The sequence below is a fragment of the Hydra vulgaris genome, chromosome 10, assembly GCF_038396675.1.
Source record: "Hydra vulgaris chromosome 10, alternate assembly HydraT2T_AEP".
Classification (NCBI taxonomy): domain Eukaryota; kingdom Metazoa; phylum Cnidaria; class Hydrozoa; order Anthoathecata; family Hydridae; genus Hydra; species Hydra vulgaris.
In genome coordinates, this window is record NC_088929.1 from 19,640,287 (window position 1) to 19,653,248 (window position 12,962).

Below are 12,962 nucleotides of genomic sequence, written 5' to 3' on the forward strand. Positions count from 1 at the left end.
CCGCTTGTCTATTTTCTGTGGGAATATGTGAAGGTGCTGGTCTTTGCCGATAAGCCCGAAACAATCGACCACTTGGAGGACAACATTCGCAGCGTTATTGCCGATATACGGCCACAAATGTTGGAAAAAGTGATTGAAAATTGGACTTCCAGATTAGATTACGTTCGAATCAGCCGTGGCGGTCATATGCCAGAAATCATATTTAAATTATAATGCTAAAACATAATCTTTTGAATAAAGTCAATAACATGTCATTTTTAAAAAAACACCTTGTTTTATTCCATTTCAAAGTTCTATACGTCTAAAAAAAACATCCTCAAAAATATTTAACAAATATTTTGGTAATGTAAGGCAGTCTCTTGCATTATGCATTTAATTAAAACTTTTGATTCATTTTTGGTAGAAAAACTGAATTCTAATATATCTAATGTAAAAGTTACCAAGCATGGTTTTAACGAGCCAAAAATAAACGTCATAACATATCGTGACATTACCAGTAATATAATTTAATTTTGAAATTAAAATACTGATAGTTATCTATCAGTATTTTAATTTCAAAAATAAACTTTTTCTTAATAAATTATTTAAGAAGTTAGATAATGCTAGCCATGTAATAAAAACAATGAAGATGTTAGATATAGCAAGTATTAATTTATTTCAGGTTATAATATTTATGCATAAGTATAAAATTAACTTACCAACAAATATTTTTTCCTTTTTTTTTTTTTTGTTTAAATTTTCTCAAAAGTATAATCATTGGTATGGCCTACTATATTCACGGCCGTATATCTTACATTTTTGAGGGGGAAATTAAGAGGCCGGTTTTGAAATTTTAAGACACAAAATACGCTAAAATATTATTTTTAAAAACATTCTTCCCTATGAATTTACGAACTTTTAAATAATTTATATTAAAAATTGTCAACAAATGTGCTGCACTAAAATGTACATCGGAATATTTAAGCAACAAACACAAACAAATCGCATCTTTTCATTTTCCAACAGATCAAAACTTAAATCAATTTTGGGTACGATTTGTTAATCGCTCAGATTGGACTCCAACCAAAACATTCTGTTTTATGTGAAGTTCTTTTTGAAGATAAATATATTATTAAATAAATATAAAACTTTTTAATATAAAGATATAGTTAGAGGTGATAAATGCACCCTGAATTGGCTTTTAAAACCTGTTCCTTCTAAGTATTCTTGTGAACTTTTGCAAAAAAATCATTTTTATCAGTTTTAAAAACTTCTCGAAGTTCGCCTAATTAGGAAAGGTTCTCAATATAGCTAAATTGAGAATTGAGTAATGTAAATCAGATCAAAAACAATTTGTAAGTATTAATGGTTTCAATTCTAGTAATAAATCAGTTTTGTGTGGTGTTCTTCAAGGTTCTGTTCTAAGTCTTCTTTTATTTTTAATCTACATTAACGACCTTATCAACTCTGTTCACTTCTCTTCAGTTCATCTGTTTGCTGATGACACAAATCTCTTGCACATCAACAAATTGTATCATTCTTTATGTAAAAAATGTTAATTCGGATCTAAAAGGTATAGTTCACTGGTTAAATGCTAACCTAATACGTCTCAACACAGAAAAAACTAAACTAACTTTTTTTTCATCTCCAAGAAAAAAACTATTTCTTTAAAAATGTTAAAATCAAAATCAAAATTAATAAGCAACGGCTATTACCTTTATGAGTTATTAAATATCTTGGTGTATTAATTGATTGCAATCTTTCATGGAACTTTCATATTAATGAACTAAGCAAGAAACTCGAGCTAACGATATGCTTTTGATAATTCGTCATTATGTCGATAATGTTACACTAAAGAATATTTACTATGCATTATTCTCATCTCATCTTAGATATTGTTGTCAAATTTGGGGTCAAATTGGAAACTATTGTATTAACAAGTTGCTATCATCTCAGCGTCAATCCATTAGAATAATAAGCTTTCAACCAATTAAATCAGATACATAGAAACATACATTCAAAAAACTTTTCATTCCAACATTTCCAGCGCTATTAAAGGATGCTAATCTTCTTTTTGTTTTTGACTCCTTAAATAAAAACTTATCATTTCCTATCACAGATTTGTTCACAGAAAGTAGACTATTACATTCCTACTCTACTAGAAATATACACAATGGAAAACTAAATGTCATCTTTTAAAACCCAGAAGTATGGTAAAAATTCTATTGTTTATCAGTGCGTCTGTGAATGGAACAGGAGCCTTGCATGCATTTTGAATGAGTCCAAAAAACTAAATCCAAAAATACCTTTGCTACATCTTAAACAATATCAATTTTAAAAAATTCTGAAAAACTTTTTATTCTAACTTTTAGACATATTATCCTTACGATTAAAATGTTTTTTTAATTTCCTTTTCGTCGTTACAACAATTATCATAAATACTTTTTGTTTATTTTTTTATTTTTTTTATTTTAAAACCTGCAAATTATGATTTTTACATGTTTGTTTTAATGTTTGTTCTATGTGCTTCAATCTATGTGCTTACGGTCCATATTTTTCAATGTATGTCTTTGCTTATTATTACTTATAATATGTTTAAAAATTGGTGTCACTCCTTTGATCAGAAATCTGTATGAGTGACACCATCCTAATAAATCATTAATTTATTATTATAAATAATTTTATGCTCATAACTAACATTATAATATTAGTTATTATTATTATTTTTTCATTGTAATTATTGTAAATATACTTATTATTACTATTCCTATAATTTGTATTATTTTTTTTTATCTTATATTATTATAATATATTATTATTATGACTATTATTATTGCTATTATTATTGCTATTATTATTAACGTCAAAAGCTAATTGTATTCTCGAAATGCTTAAGCGAACTTTAACTTATTGGAACGTAAAATCATTCAAGATTTTGTACACATCATTTGCAAGACCTCATCTTGAAACATTTTCTTCAGCATGGAATCCTTATAGAAAAAAAAACATGTACTTGGAAAGTCTTATAGAAAAAAAAACATGTAAAATCTTAAAAAAGTTCAAAAACAAGCTACTAAACTAGTGCCTGCTTTAAGTAAACTTAATCATGAATCAAGACTCAAAGTTCTTGGTTTAACTACACTTAAAGATAGAAGAATAAGAGGAATGCTAATTGATTATTTTAAAACTTCCAATAGCTTTATAAAAGTGAACTGGCAGGCTCCAATAATTAAACTAAACTGGCATCAGCTACAAGGTCCTGCAGGAGCAATTACAAATAATCAACACCCCATCATCAAGCAAACCAAGATTAACATTTGCCTAAGAGAATTCTTCTTCACTAATAGAATCGTTACATATTGGAATCAACTGCCGAAAGAAGTTGTCGAGGCTGGTAATGTCTTCCAATTTAAAAATAGACTTAATAAGCACTTATCATAGAGATACCAATACTGAAGCACAATTGGACTGTCATAGTCTACAAATTATTTGTTAGATTCACAGAATATTATTTTGTAGCAGTTGTATCTATAATAAATAATAATAATAAATATTTTTATTTATTACAATATAATATACAATTAAATATCAATAACCTGATAACAAAATAAAAATCTTCTGAAGAGTTATAACAAAATCTTTTTTCCAAAAGTTTAAAAAATTATTTGCGGCAGAAAATTGGTCAAAAGTATATCACGAATGTGAAAAATTTTTGACCTATGTCTATAAAATTTATAAACATTTTCCTCCCGTAATTCCATGAAAAAAAAACAAATACTTGTCATTGTCCATAGATAACAGCAGAATAAAAAATCATTGGAATAAAAACAACTTCTACGTCAAATAGCTAAAAAATAGACCAACCTCAATCAAGTTCCGGGAAAGTTTGTTTAACTGCGCCTTTCAAAGTTAAACGAAGTCGAATGCCGAATGTTTGTTAAACTTCCGAAAAACGAATAGTATTATTCGTTAAGCGAATAGAAGTACTTGTTTAACGAATAGCACGACTTGTTTAGCAAATAGTAGCATTTTTTTAACGAATAGTGCGACTCGTTTAGTGAATAGAACTATTCGTTTAACAAATAGTACTATTCATTTAGCGAATAAAATTAGATCCTCATAAAACTTTGTCAATAAATATGCTATTTACTATTTGTTCCACTATTCGTTAAAATCCAGTAAAAAGTTCAAGAATCTGATTTTAGTTTTTTTTTCGATATTCCTCTTTTACATAACAAAATATTGGTTTTTTAAACTCGTGTTAAAAAATGAAATCGAGTTTTATGAGAAATAAAGAATGAGAGTCAAATTGCGTACGTATTCTATCTTTTTAATCAATAGTGGTCTAAAGACATGAATAATATATAAATGAAGCCATTTAAAACTTACTACATTCTATATATGATTGGAAAGAGGTTGAGTCAAACTAATTGATTCAAAAAATCTCAAGTTTCTAGTTTAATTATAAAAAAAAGATATAAGAGAGTAAAGTTGTTGTTCTGAGTTTGTCTTGAAAATGCCATGTGATAATGGTAAACAGGGTAATAGCTGTCTAAAGGTAAATCCTAATAAAGCTGCTTGTTTTGTTTCAGCCCTTTATCAGGGAAGTATTGATGATGTCATAGTTTTTTAATAGTGTGACATTTAATATTTTATTATTTCTGGTGACAGTTTATTATTTGATAAAGCTTCACAATACAAGATATGCTGCTATTAAAACAAGCGACAGTATGCATTCTTGGATTTCTTAGAAAATAAGAATCTCTTACTATTGAAGAGTTAACTGTAACAAAACGTATTGCCAAAGCATACTTAAAGCCCTATGACTTTCCAATTAGTTTATGAAAGTAAATCATGTTTTCATGAAAAGATTTTTCTGAAGTCTTAGTCAGTGTCTATAATATAATCATAACAATAATTTCATAGCTACATATCTTAAAAACTACATTAATGGCTTATAACTCTTTGTTCTTAATCTCTTTTGTTTTTTATTCTCACTCCGACGTCTTAAACAGAATGAAAGGGGCTATGGAATAAGCAAGAGCAACATACCCAACAACATAATTTTGCTTTGATAAGTTGCCTATAATTAAATACATTTTTGGCTTTATTAACCAAAAACATATTCTAACCCTACATAATTATATTTTAGACAAAGCAAACAACTAAAATTAGTTTTTCTCAAGAACTTTTGAAAAGTTTTTATCAGGAAACAAACATGTAGAAATACTAACGGCAATATATAACAAGCATTAAAAAGTAAGAAACATTGTATAATTTAAACTTAACTTTCCCTTAAATTCAAGAAACTTTCGGGTGTTTTCAAAAAGTTTCTTATATAAAAATGTGTACAATAGAATTTAAATTGCTTTTCATTACATTTCTTTTTTATTGGTGAAAAAAAAAAGGCTGATCACCCTTAAATTAAAACAAATAAGTTGTAAAAATGTGAACCTTTCAACTGCCTTTCAACTTCCCTTTCCCTTTCAACTGCCAACATAGATATTATTTATTGCAAAATTGAGATGCCTTGTAAAACTTCAAGATGTTAGAAACAAAATAAATAAAAAATCAAGTTTTAAAAAAAATTAATGAGAATGATAGACAAACTGCACTTATACTCTTGAACACCCCCTACCCCCTACCCCCTACCCTTGTACGTTTGAGAAATTTTTCAATAATACCTGCATTCGTAATTTATGGATGCTCCCTTATAAAGTTATAAAAATCTAACATATATATATATATATATATATATATATATATATATATATATATATATATATATATATATATATATATATATATATATATATATATATATATATATATATATATATATGTATATATATATATATATATATATATATATATATATGAATATATATATATATGAATATATATATATATATATATATATATATATATATATATATATATATATATATATATATATATATATATATATATATATAATATATAAAATATGCCAATAATGTAAATATTAAGATACGTAGCTATAAAAAGTTTGACAGTACTATAGTTAGGTATAGTTCGGTATAGGTTTGAAGCAAAAGCAATTTTGGTATAGATTTGAAAGTGCAAGTAATATAATAATAAACATGGCCATTGTTATTAACAACTTTTCGTGAAAGTGAGTGAAATCTTTGTTATTGATATAAATACAATAATAGTAATTCAAAATTAGATTAGTGCACTAAATAATGACACCAAATGTGTATTAAATAAACTATCTAATACAACTGAGTTGTATTACTGAAAAAAAATGAATCTTTTTATTGTACTTTTTATTTACAGTTAATAAAATTTTAATTAAAACCGGAAACTTTTTTATCGATTTATCAATGACTTTTATTTTTAATTTATATAAATAACTTTCCAAAAGTCTTTAATGAACTTTAATTTTTAATTTTTGCAAGTGATACATATTTATTCAACTCTTCAACTAACATCAATGATCTGTATAAAAATGTAAATGAAGAACTTCAAAAACGAAATAAGTGTTTTAAATTAACTAAGTTGTCATTAAACATAAAAACAAAATACACTTTATTCTACTCTTACAAAAAATAACAGATACAATCACTAAAAGAGCTCAGGAAACCAAATTTTAAGAAGTTGAAAATCTCTTTTATAAGTGCATCAAACGCCAAAGTATCTAAACACTTTTATTTGGCAAGACCTATGTTATTACAAAATAAATTAAAATTTATTCATTTCTCTTTACATAGCTACCTCATATACGCAAACAAACATAGCTTGAGCCAGTGGTATAGTGAGACAAGGGCCAAAAGGACGTTTGTCCCGAGCGCAAAAAATGAAAGAAACGCCGAATAAAAGAAGCAAATAAAAAAATCTTCGTTTTAAAGCTTTTTTTCTCTAAAAAAAAATTTGATTTTTTACTATAAAAAGGCTCATCAACCATGAGGTTACACAGTGTATTGCTTTATACAAGCTAGGTGGACAAATATATTTTGTTCTGCAAAATGATTTTTAAGAGTCTTTAATAATATTTTTGTGTTTTATTGATTAGTTGGCCATTTTTTGATTATTTTTAAGTTTTAGAGAATTTTAGCATTGAAAAAAGGTAATTAAGTAATAAAAATAAGTACTTTATTTTAACAATTAGTTTATGTAATAAGATTTTGTCTAAAATCAAAAAATATACTCACTATCATTCAGCCAATAACGTACAATAAAAAAACACTTTCTTAACAATTATAATTGGATGAATCATTGCTTTTTTCACTATCTTGAATCGGGCTTTAAATAATCTTCATCTTCACACAAAACTGTATTTCCAACCAGCTGTGGTGGCATTACAGGTAGGATAAATAAATTCAAAACTTTTAACGGTAGTTTGCCGGTTTTCTTGCTTTACAATTCTCTGAGTGAGTTGATGACAGGATGTTACTAAAAGCAAATTGAGCAATTTTATATTTGTTGAAATACGTGAGTTTTTTCTTGTATAGTGCTTGCGGAATTGACAAAAAACTTTATTGCGGGCATCTTGAGACTTTGATAGATGTCCGATTAAAAGAAGGCATTTTTTTATAACTTTCGTGCTATGTAAAATTATTTTGTACACAGTAACAGACATAGTGTACCATGATAACAGACATATAGTACCACGGATATTGATTAAGATAAAAAGTGTTGATTTTAGAACAAATTCATAATAGTTAATATCACTGCCAGAGGAAAGTGTTCTTAATAAATTACTGAAATTTTTAATAAGATTGTCTTCTAAACCCGAAATCTCACCACTTAAATCTGACCTATTAAAAAACCTGAGAGCTGTGTTCCCTCATTTGTATTCCCAAAGCCAGGTTTTGGTTTATCTACAATAAGACCCATATGGTTTTTATGGTTTTGTTTGATATCTTCTAAATGTTTTTTGGCACTAGATTATCTTCATCGCTTCTAACTTGCCACACTTTTATGTCTTAACGATAGCTGATTTGTAAGATGCACTCAAAATAACGAATTCGTGCATGAAATTAGAGAGACCAATACCATAGTGTTCTTTTTTAAAAATCAAGTTCACCGTTTATCATTTTAGGAGTTGCACCACATATATAACATTTTCTTTTGGAATTTGTGTCAGTCAAGTTCCCAAATACATTGCAAGTTGTTCCATCTATCATTTAAAGTATTAGATCGTGTTTAACAGCAATTTGAGATTTGTTGAGTCTTATACACTGTTGAAAAAATTCATTATATTTTTAAAAGACAGAATGCTAGATTTTATAATGGGTAATTACCGTTTTGTTCAATGTATAATTCGTATGAAAAAAACAAAACGGCAAATACCGTTATGTTTTTTATATGAATTATATATTAAACATAAAGAGTATTTCCCGCTATGTTCAACGTATAATTCGTATGAAAAAAACATAACAATATTTGCCGTTATGTTTTTTCATACCAATTATACATGGAACATAACGGTAATTACCCGTTATAAAACACGAAACCTGACGTTATGTTAGCGTTATGTAGGCGTTATGTTTAAAAACCTGATATAACGGGTAATTAATCGTTATGTTTACTAACTTTAATATCTTTTAAAACTAAAAAAAAAAATTATTATATATATATATATATATATATATATATATATATATATATATATATATATATATATATATATATATATATATATATATATATATATATATATATATATATATATATATATATACAGTATCGGACAAAACATGTGCAACCAAATAATGCTAATTTAGTTTCTTTACATAAAAGTGCTGCATTTTTTTAATTTAGAGAAATAGCTATGTAACTGTTTAGAGACAAAGTTCTTCAAGTTTTATTCATCACAAAGTTCATTATTTGTACGCGAAAATTAATAAATTAATCAAAAGTATTAAAAAAAGTTGATTTCCTTCTGGATAAAACAAGTGCAACTCGACAAAATGTTGACCAAGCTGTATTTCGCTATCAATATTTCGTGGCGAATCCTTTGTTGTCGATCACAGCCTTGCATCTTCGAGGCATAGATTCAATCAGGTGATCAATGAAACTTTGTGGAATCGCTGCCCAGGCCTTTTGGATTTGTTCAAACAGTTGATCCTTATTACGAACACCTTCACGATTAATTCTGCGGTTGACGATCTCCCACAAGTTCTCGATAGGGTTGAGATCCGGAGATTGAAGCGGCAAATCCATCACCGATAGGTGGTTGTCTTGAAACCACTGCTTGACTACTTTTGCAGTGTGTTTCGGATCGTTGTCTTGCTGAAAAACCCATTTTATTGGCATATTCCATTCAGCATAAGGTAACATAACATCTTTCAGGATATTTTTATACATAAAACGGTCCATTATTCCATCGTTTCAATGTATTGACCGTTAGCAGAAAAACACCCCCAGACCATTACATTGCCTTCACCATGCTTCACGGTCTTATGGCAGTAACGTAAATCGAGGCGTTTTCCGGCCGGTCGACGTACACGGCAAATGCCATCGCTCCCAATGATGTTGAACTTCGATTCATCACTGAACAGGACAGTTCGCCATTTCTGAACATTCCAGTCAATATGAGATGTAGCAAACAGGAGTCTTTTCTTCTGCTTTTTTAGTGAAAGCGGTTTCTTTGCAGGGCGTCGAGAAAACAATCCAGCTTCAACAGCACGTCGTCTGATTGTTCGGTCCGATACAAGCAGCTCTAATTGCTTTTGTATCTCGACTGATGATATCCAGGGATCTTTCTTGACGGATCTGACGATCATAGAATCCTCTCTAGAAGTGGTGGATTGCGGTCTTCCACCTTTATTATCTGCTGCCAACTTCCCCGTAGAACGATATTTGGAACATAGTCTTGAAACGGTCCATTTTTTCACGCGATATTTATCACAAATACTTTTTTGTGATATTCCACTTACGTAATCGCCAACACTTTTCTTTCTTAGTTCCAATCCAAGACTGTCGGAAGCCATTTTTGCACTTGAAGTCATAAAAATAATAAAAATAAATAATCACGCTTCTCAAGGCTTACCGTGTTACATTTACCTTGTGATGATACAATAATGCTCTGTAGAACACAACGTTTTGGTTGGATGTGGACTGTATTGATGTAATGAAACACTTGTTGTATTTCACTTCTTGTATTGATGTCCTTCGATCAAACACTTTGATAAAACTCACTTCGATAAACTGTCTTGATAATACTGGCTGATTGACTTCCATATACGGACTGAATTACATGTCGATTTACATGTCGTTTATATAGAGTAAAATGAACCTGTGTGAACCTGTTCTGGAAGATTCTAGATGCTTCTTTTCGATGCTTCTGGAAGCTTCTGGATGCGTCTGGATGCTTCTGAATGTTTCTGGATATTTCTGGATGCTACTGAATGCTTCCAGATGCTTCTTCTGGAAACTTCTGGAAGCTTCTGCATGCTTCTGGAAACTTCTGGATACTTCCTTTGGTTATTAAAAACTTCCGTGATGTTGACACGGACCAGACTTAAGAAAATGAAACAAACCAAAAAAGTTGCACTTGTTTTGTCCGCTGCAAAATGGCACTTGTCAACGAAATTCTGTCTGTGTGCTGTCACCTGTCAGCTTATTGCTCATATCATGGCATGCTATGACTCCAGACTCCTGAACTGTTTGCTGTGGTAGTATAGTTCGTTTCGTTTTTAAGACATCTAAAATTAGGAACACTTTTTAGCATTGTTCGATGTTGGTTGCAAATGTTTTGTCCAATACTGTATATATAATGTACCTGAATATTGATTTTTTTTTAAACAACTTATAGGATTAATTGATTTAATCTACAAGTTCCATGTTATTTCCCTCACTACAACCTTCTACTCTAAAGATACACCCACAAAAAATATTTCTGAAGCTGTTCAAACCGAGCACCATATTTACTCAATATCGTCGTTATGTAAATAACTGTTGGTCAAATTAAAAGAACTGATACTTTCATGACTATAATTGCAAACTCCATGTCCCCTATTAATCAGTCTGTTATGTTTGAAAAAGGAATAGCTCTGAATATTTGTTGTCAATGATTCAATTTTTCATGTTTCACATATCATTACATATGTGGTTGCTTAACTTCAATATTAATAAATAATTCATCAAACTTGTTGTTTAGCAATGTTGCATTAGTATACCAATAAATAGTAGATCACAGCTAGTAGTAAAAGAGTTGCTCGAGTCCGTTGTTGTTTGATAGGTTACTCCAAGAGCGCGAAGCTTTGATAAGCACGCTATTTATACATATTCTCAAGTTGGACATTAATTGTTTATATAAGCAGCCAATCCAAACGATTTACGCTTATGACAATTTGATTAACATTTCCACCACCAACAGTAGTGACAAATTGCTGAATGTTATTTTCATTCACAAACGTATTTTCAACAACATCAAATTTATTTTATTCAAGTAAACACATTTTATTAGCTGGACGATTCAAATACATTATTTTTCCAGCGGTGACACATCGTAGATTTGCTGCACGCACTGGTCCGTCCATTGACGGTAAAAGTTTTTCAATAATGCCTAATTTCCATAATCCTCGAACCAAATTCGAATCTTGGATTATCACTACATTGCCTTTATTTATAATATTTTTACTTCCACTTTTATTAAAACGTTACATCTAAAGAACGAGGGACACCAATGGCAATGGTGTTAGCTGTAAATGCATGTGGCAATCGTGTGTCTCCAATGTTTCTATTTCCAAGAAAGAAAATTTTTGATCACTTAGTTTGTGGTGGACAAAATTAATGCATTGGTGCCTCGAATGGGTCAGGCTGTATGAATGAGGAGTGCTTTGTTACTTACTTAAACCACTTTAACTTTTGTTACTTACTTAAACCACTTCGCCATGTCAAGTCCACAAAAGAAAGTCCTGTGCTATTACTTTTTGACAACCATCAGTCTCATTTATCAATTTAGTTAATAACATTGTGTAAAGATAATGGTATAGTTTTGCTTTCCTTCCCTCCTCGTTGCTTACATAAGTTGCAACCTCTAAATAGATCTGTTTTTGGACCATTCAAAAAATGCGTCGCTAATGCACAAGACTCATGGATGAAACAATGGCCAGGAAAAACAAGGAGTATATATGGAATTGCAAAAATAGCCTTACAGCATTCTCTTACACTACAAAAAATAACATCTGGTTTTAGAGTGGCAAGAATCTTCCCATATGATAAAGATATAATTTCAGAGGCAGATTTTGCTCTATCATTTGTTACTGATTGTTCAGCAACTCAATCTAAAGCAGGTATTGATATTATTATATTAACTTCAATCTCAGATGCAATTCCATCTCCGGCATCATTAGAATTTTCCCCAAATAATGTAACACCTTTACCAAAAGCACAACCTAGGAAAGAAATACTTGCTAGACCAAAGAGGAAGTATACAGAAATTCATACAGATACTCCAGTGAAACAGCGAATTATGGCTGAAAAAAAAATAGTTCTAGAAAAAGAAAGTCTAATACATCTACATCAACAAAACAAAAAAAACATTAAAGTTGAATTAAAATGGAATTAATGTAATTTTTTGAATTAAAAAAATTGTTTTTTAAACAAAAAGTTATTGTGATTTTATTTCCTAAAAACAGAAAAAAGCAGAACTTAAATATCCTAAATACTCCTCTTGCCTTTTTTTTAACTTAGTTGTTGTTTATTTGACTAAGAGAATTTTTTTTATAAAAAACAGTTTTTAAAGCAGGTTTAGTTTACTAAACAAGTGAGGTATATGTAAAGTCTAGCATAATAAAAGTATTGCTCAAGGAAAATACAACTTTCTTTTATTGTAATTATAAAATTTTTGTTGCCAAATAGAAATTACAGATTAACTAGTAATTTTTCTGTAAACTCTGCAAGGTTTATGCTTTTAAAGTATTGTGTCGCAACTTACCCCGTTCACTGTTACAACTTGCCCCGAGGCGGGGTAAGTTGCAACATTTTTTTAT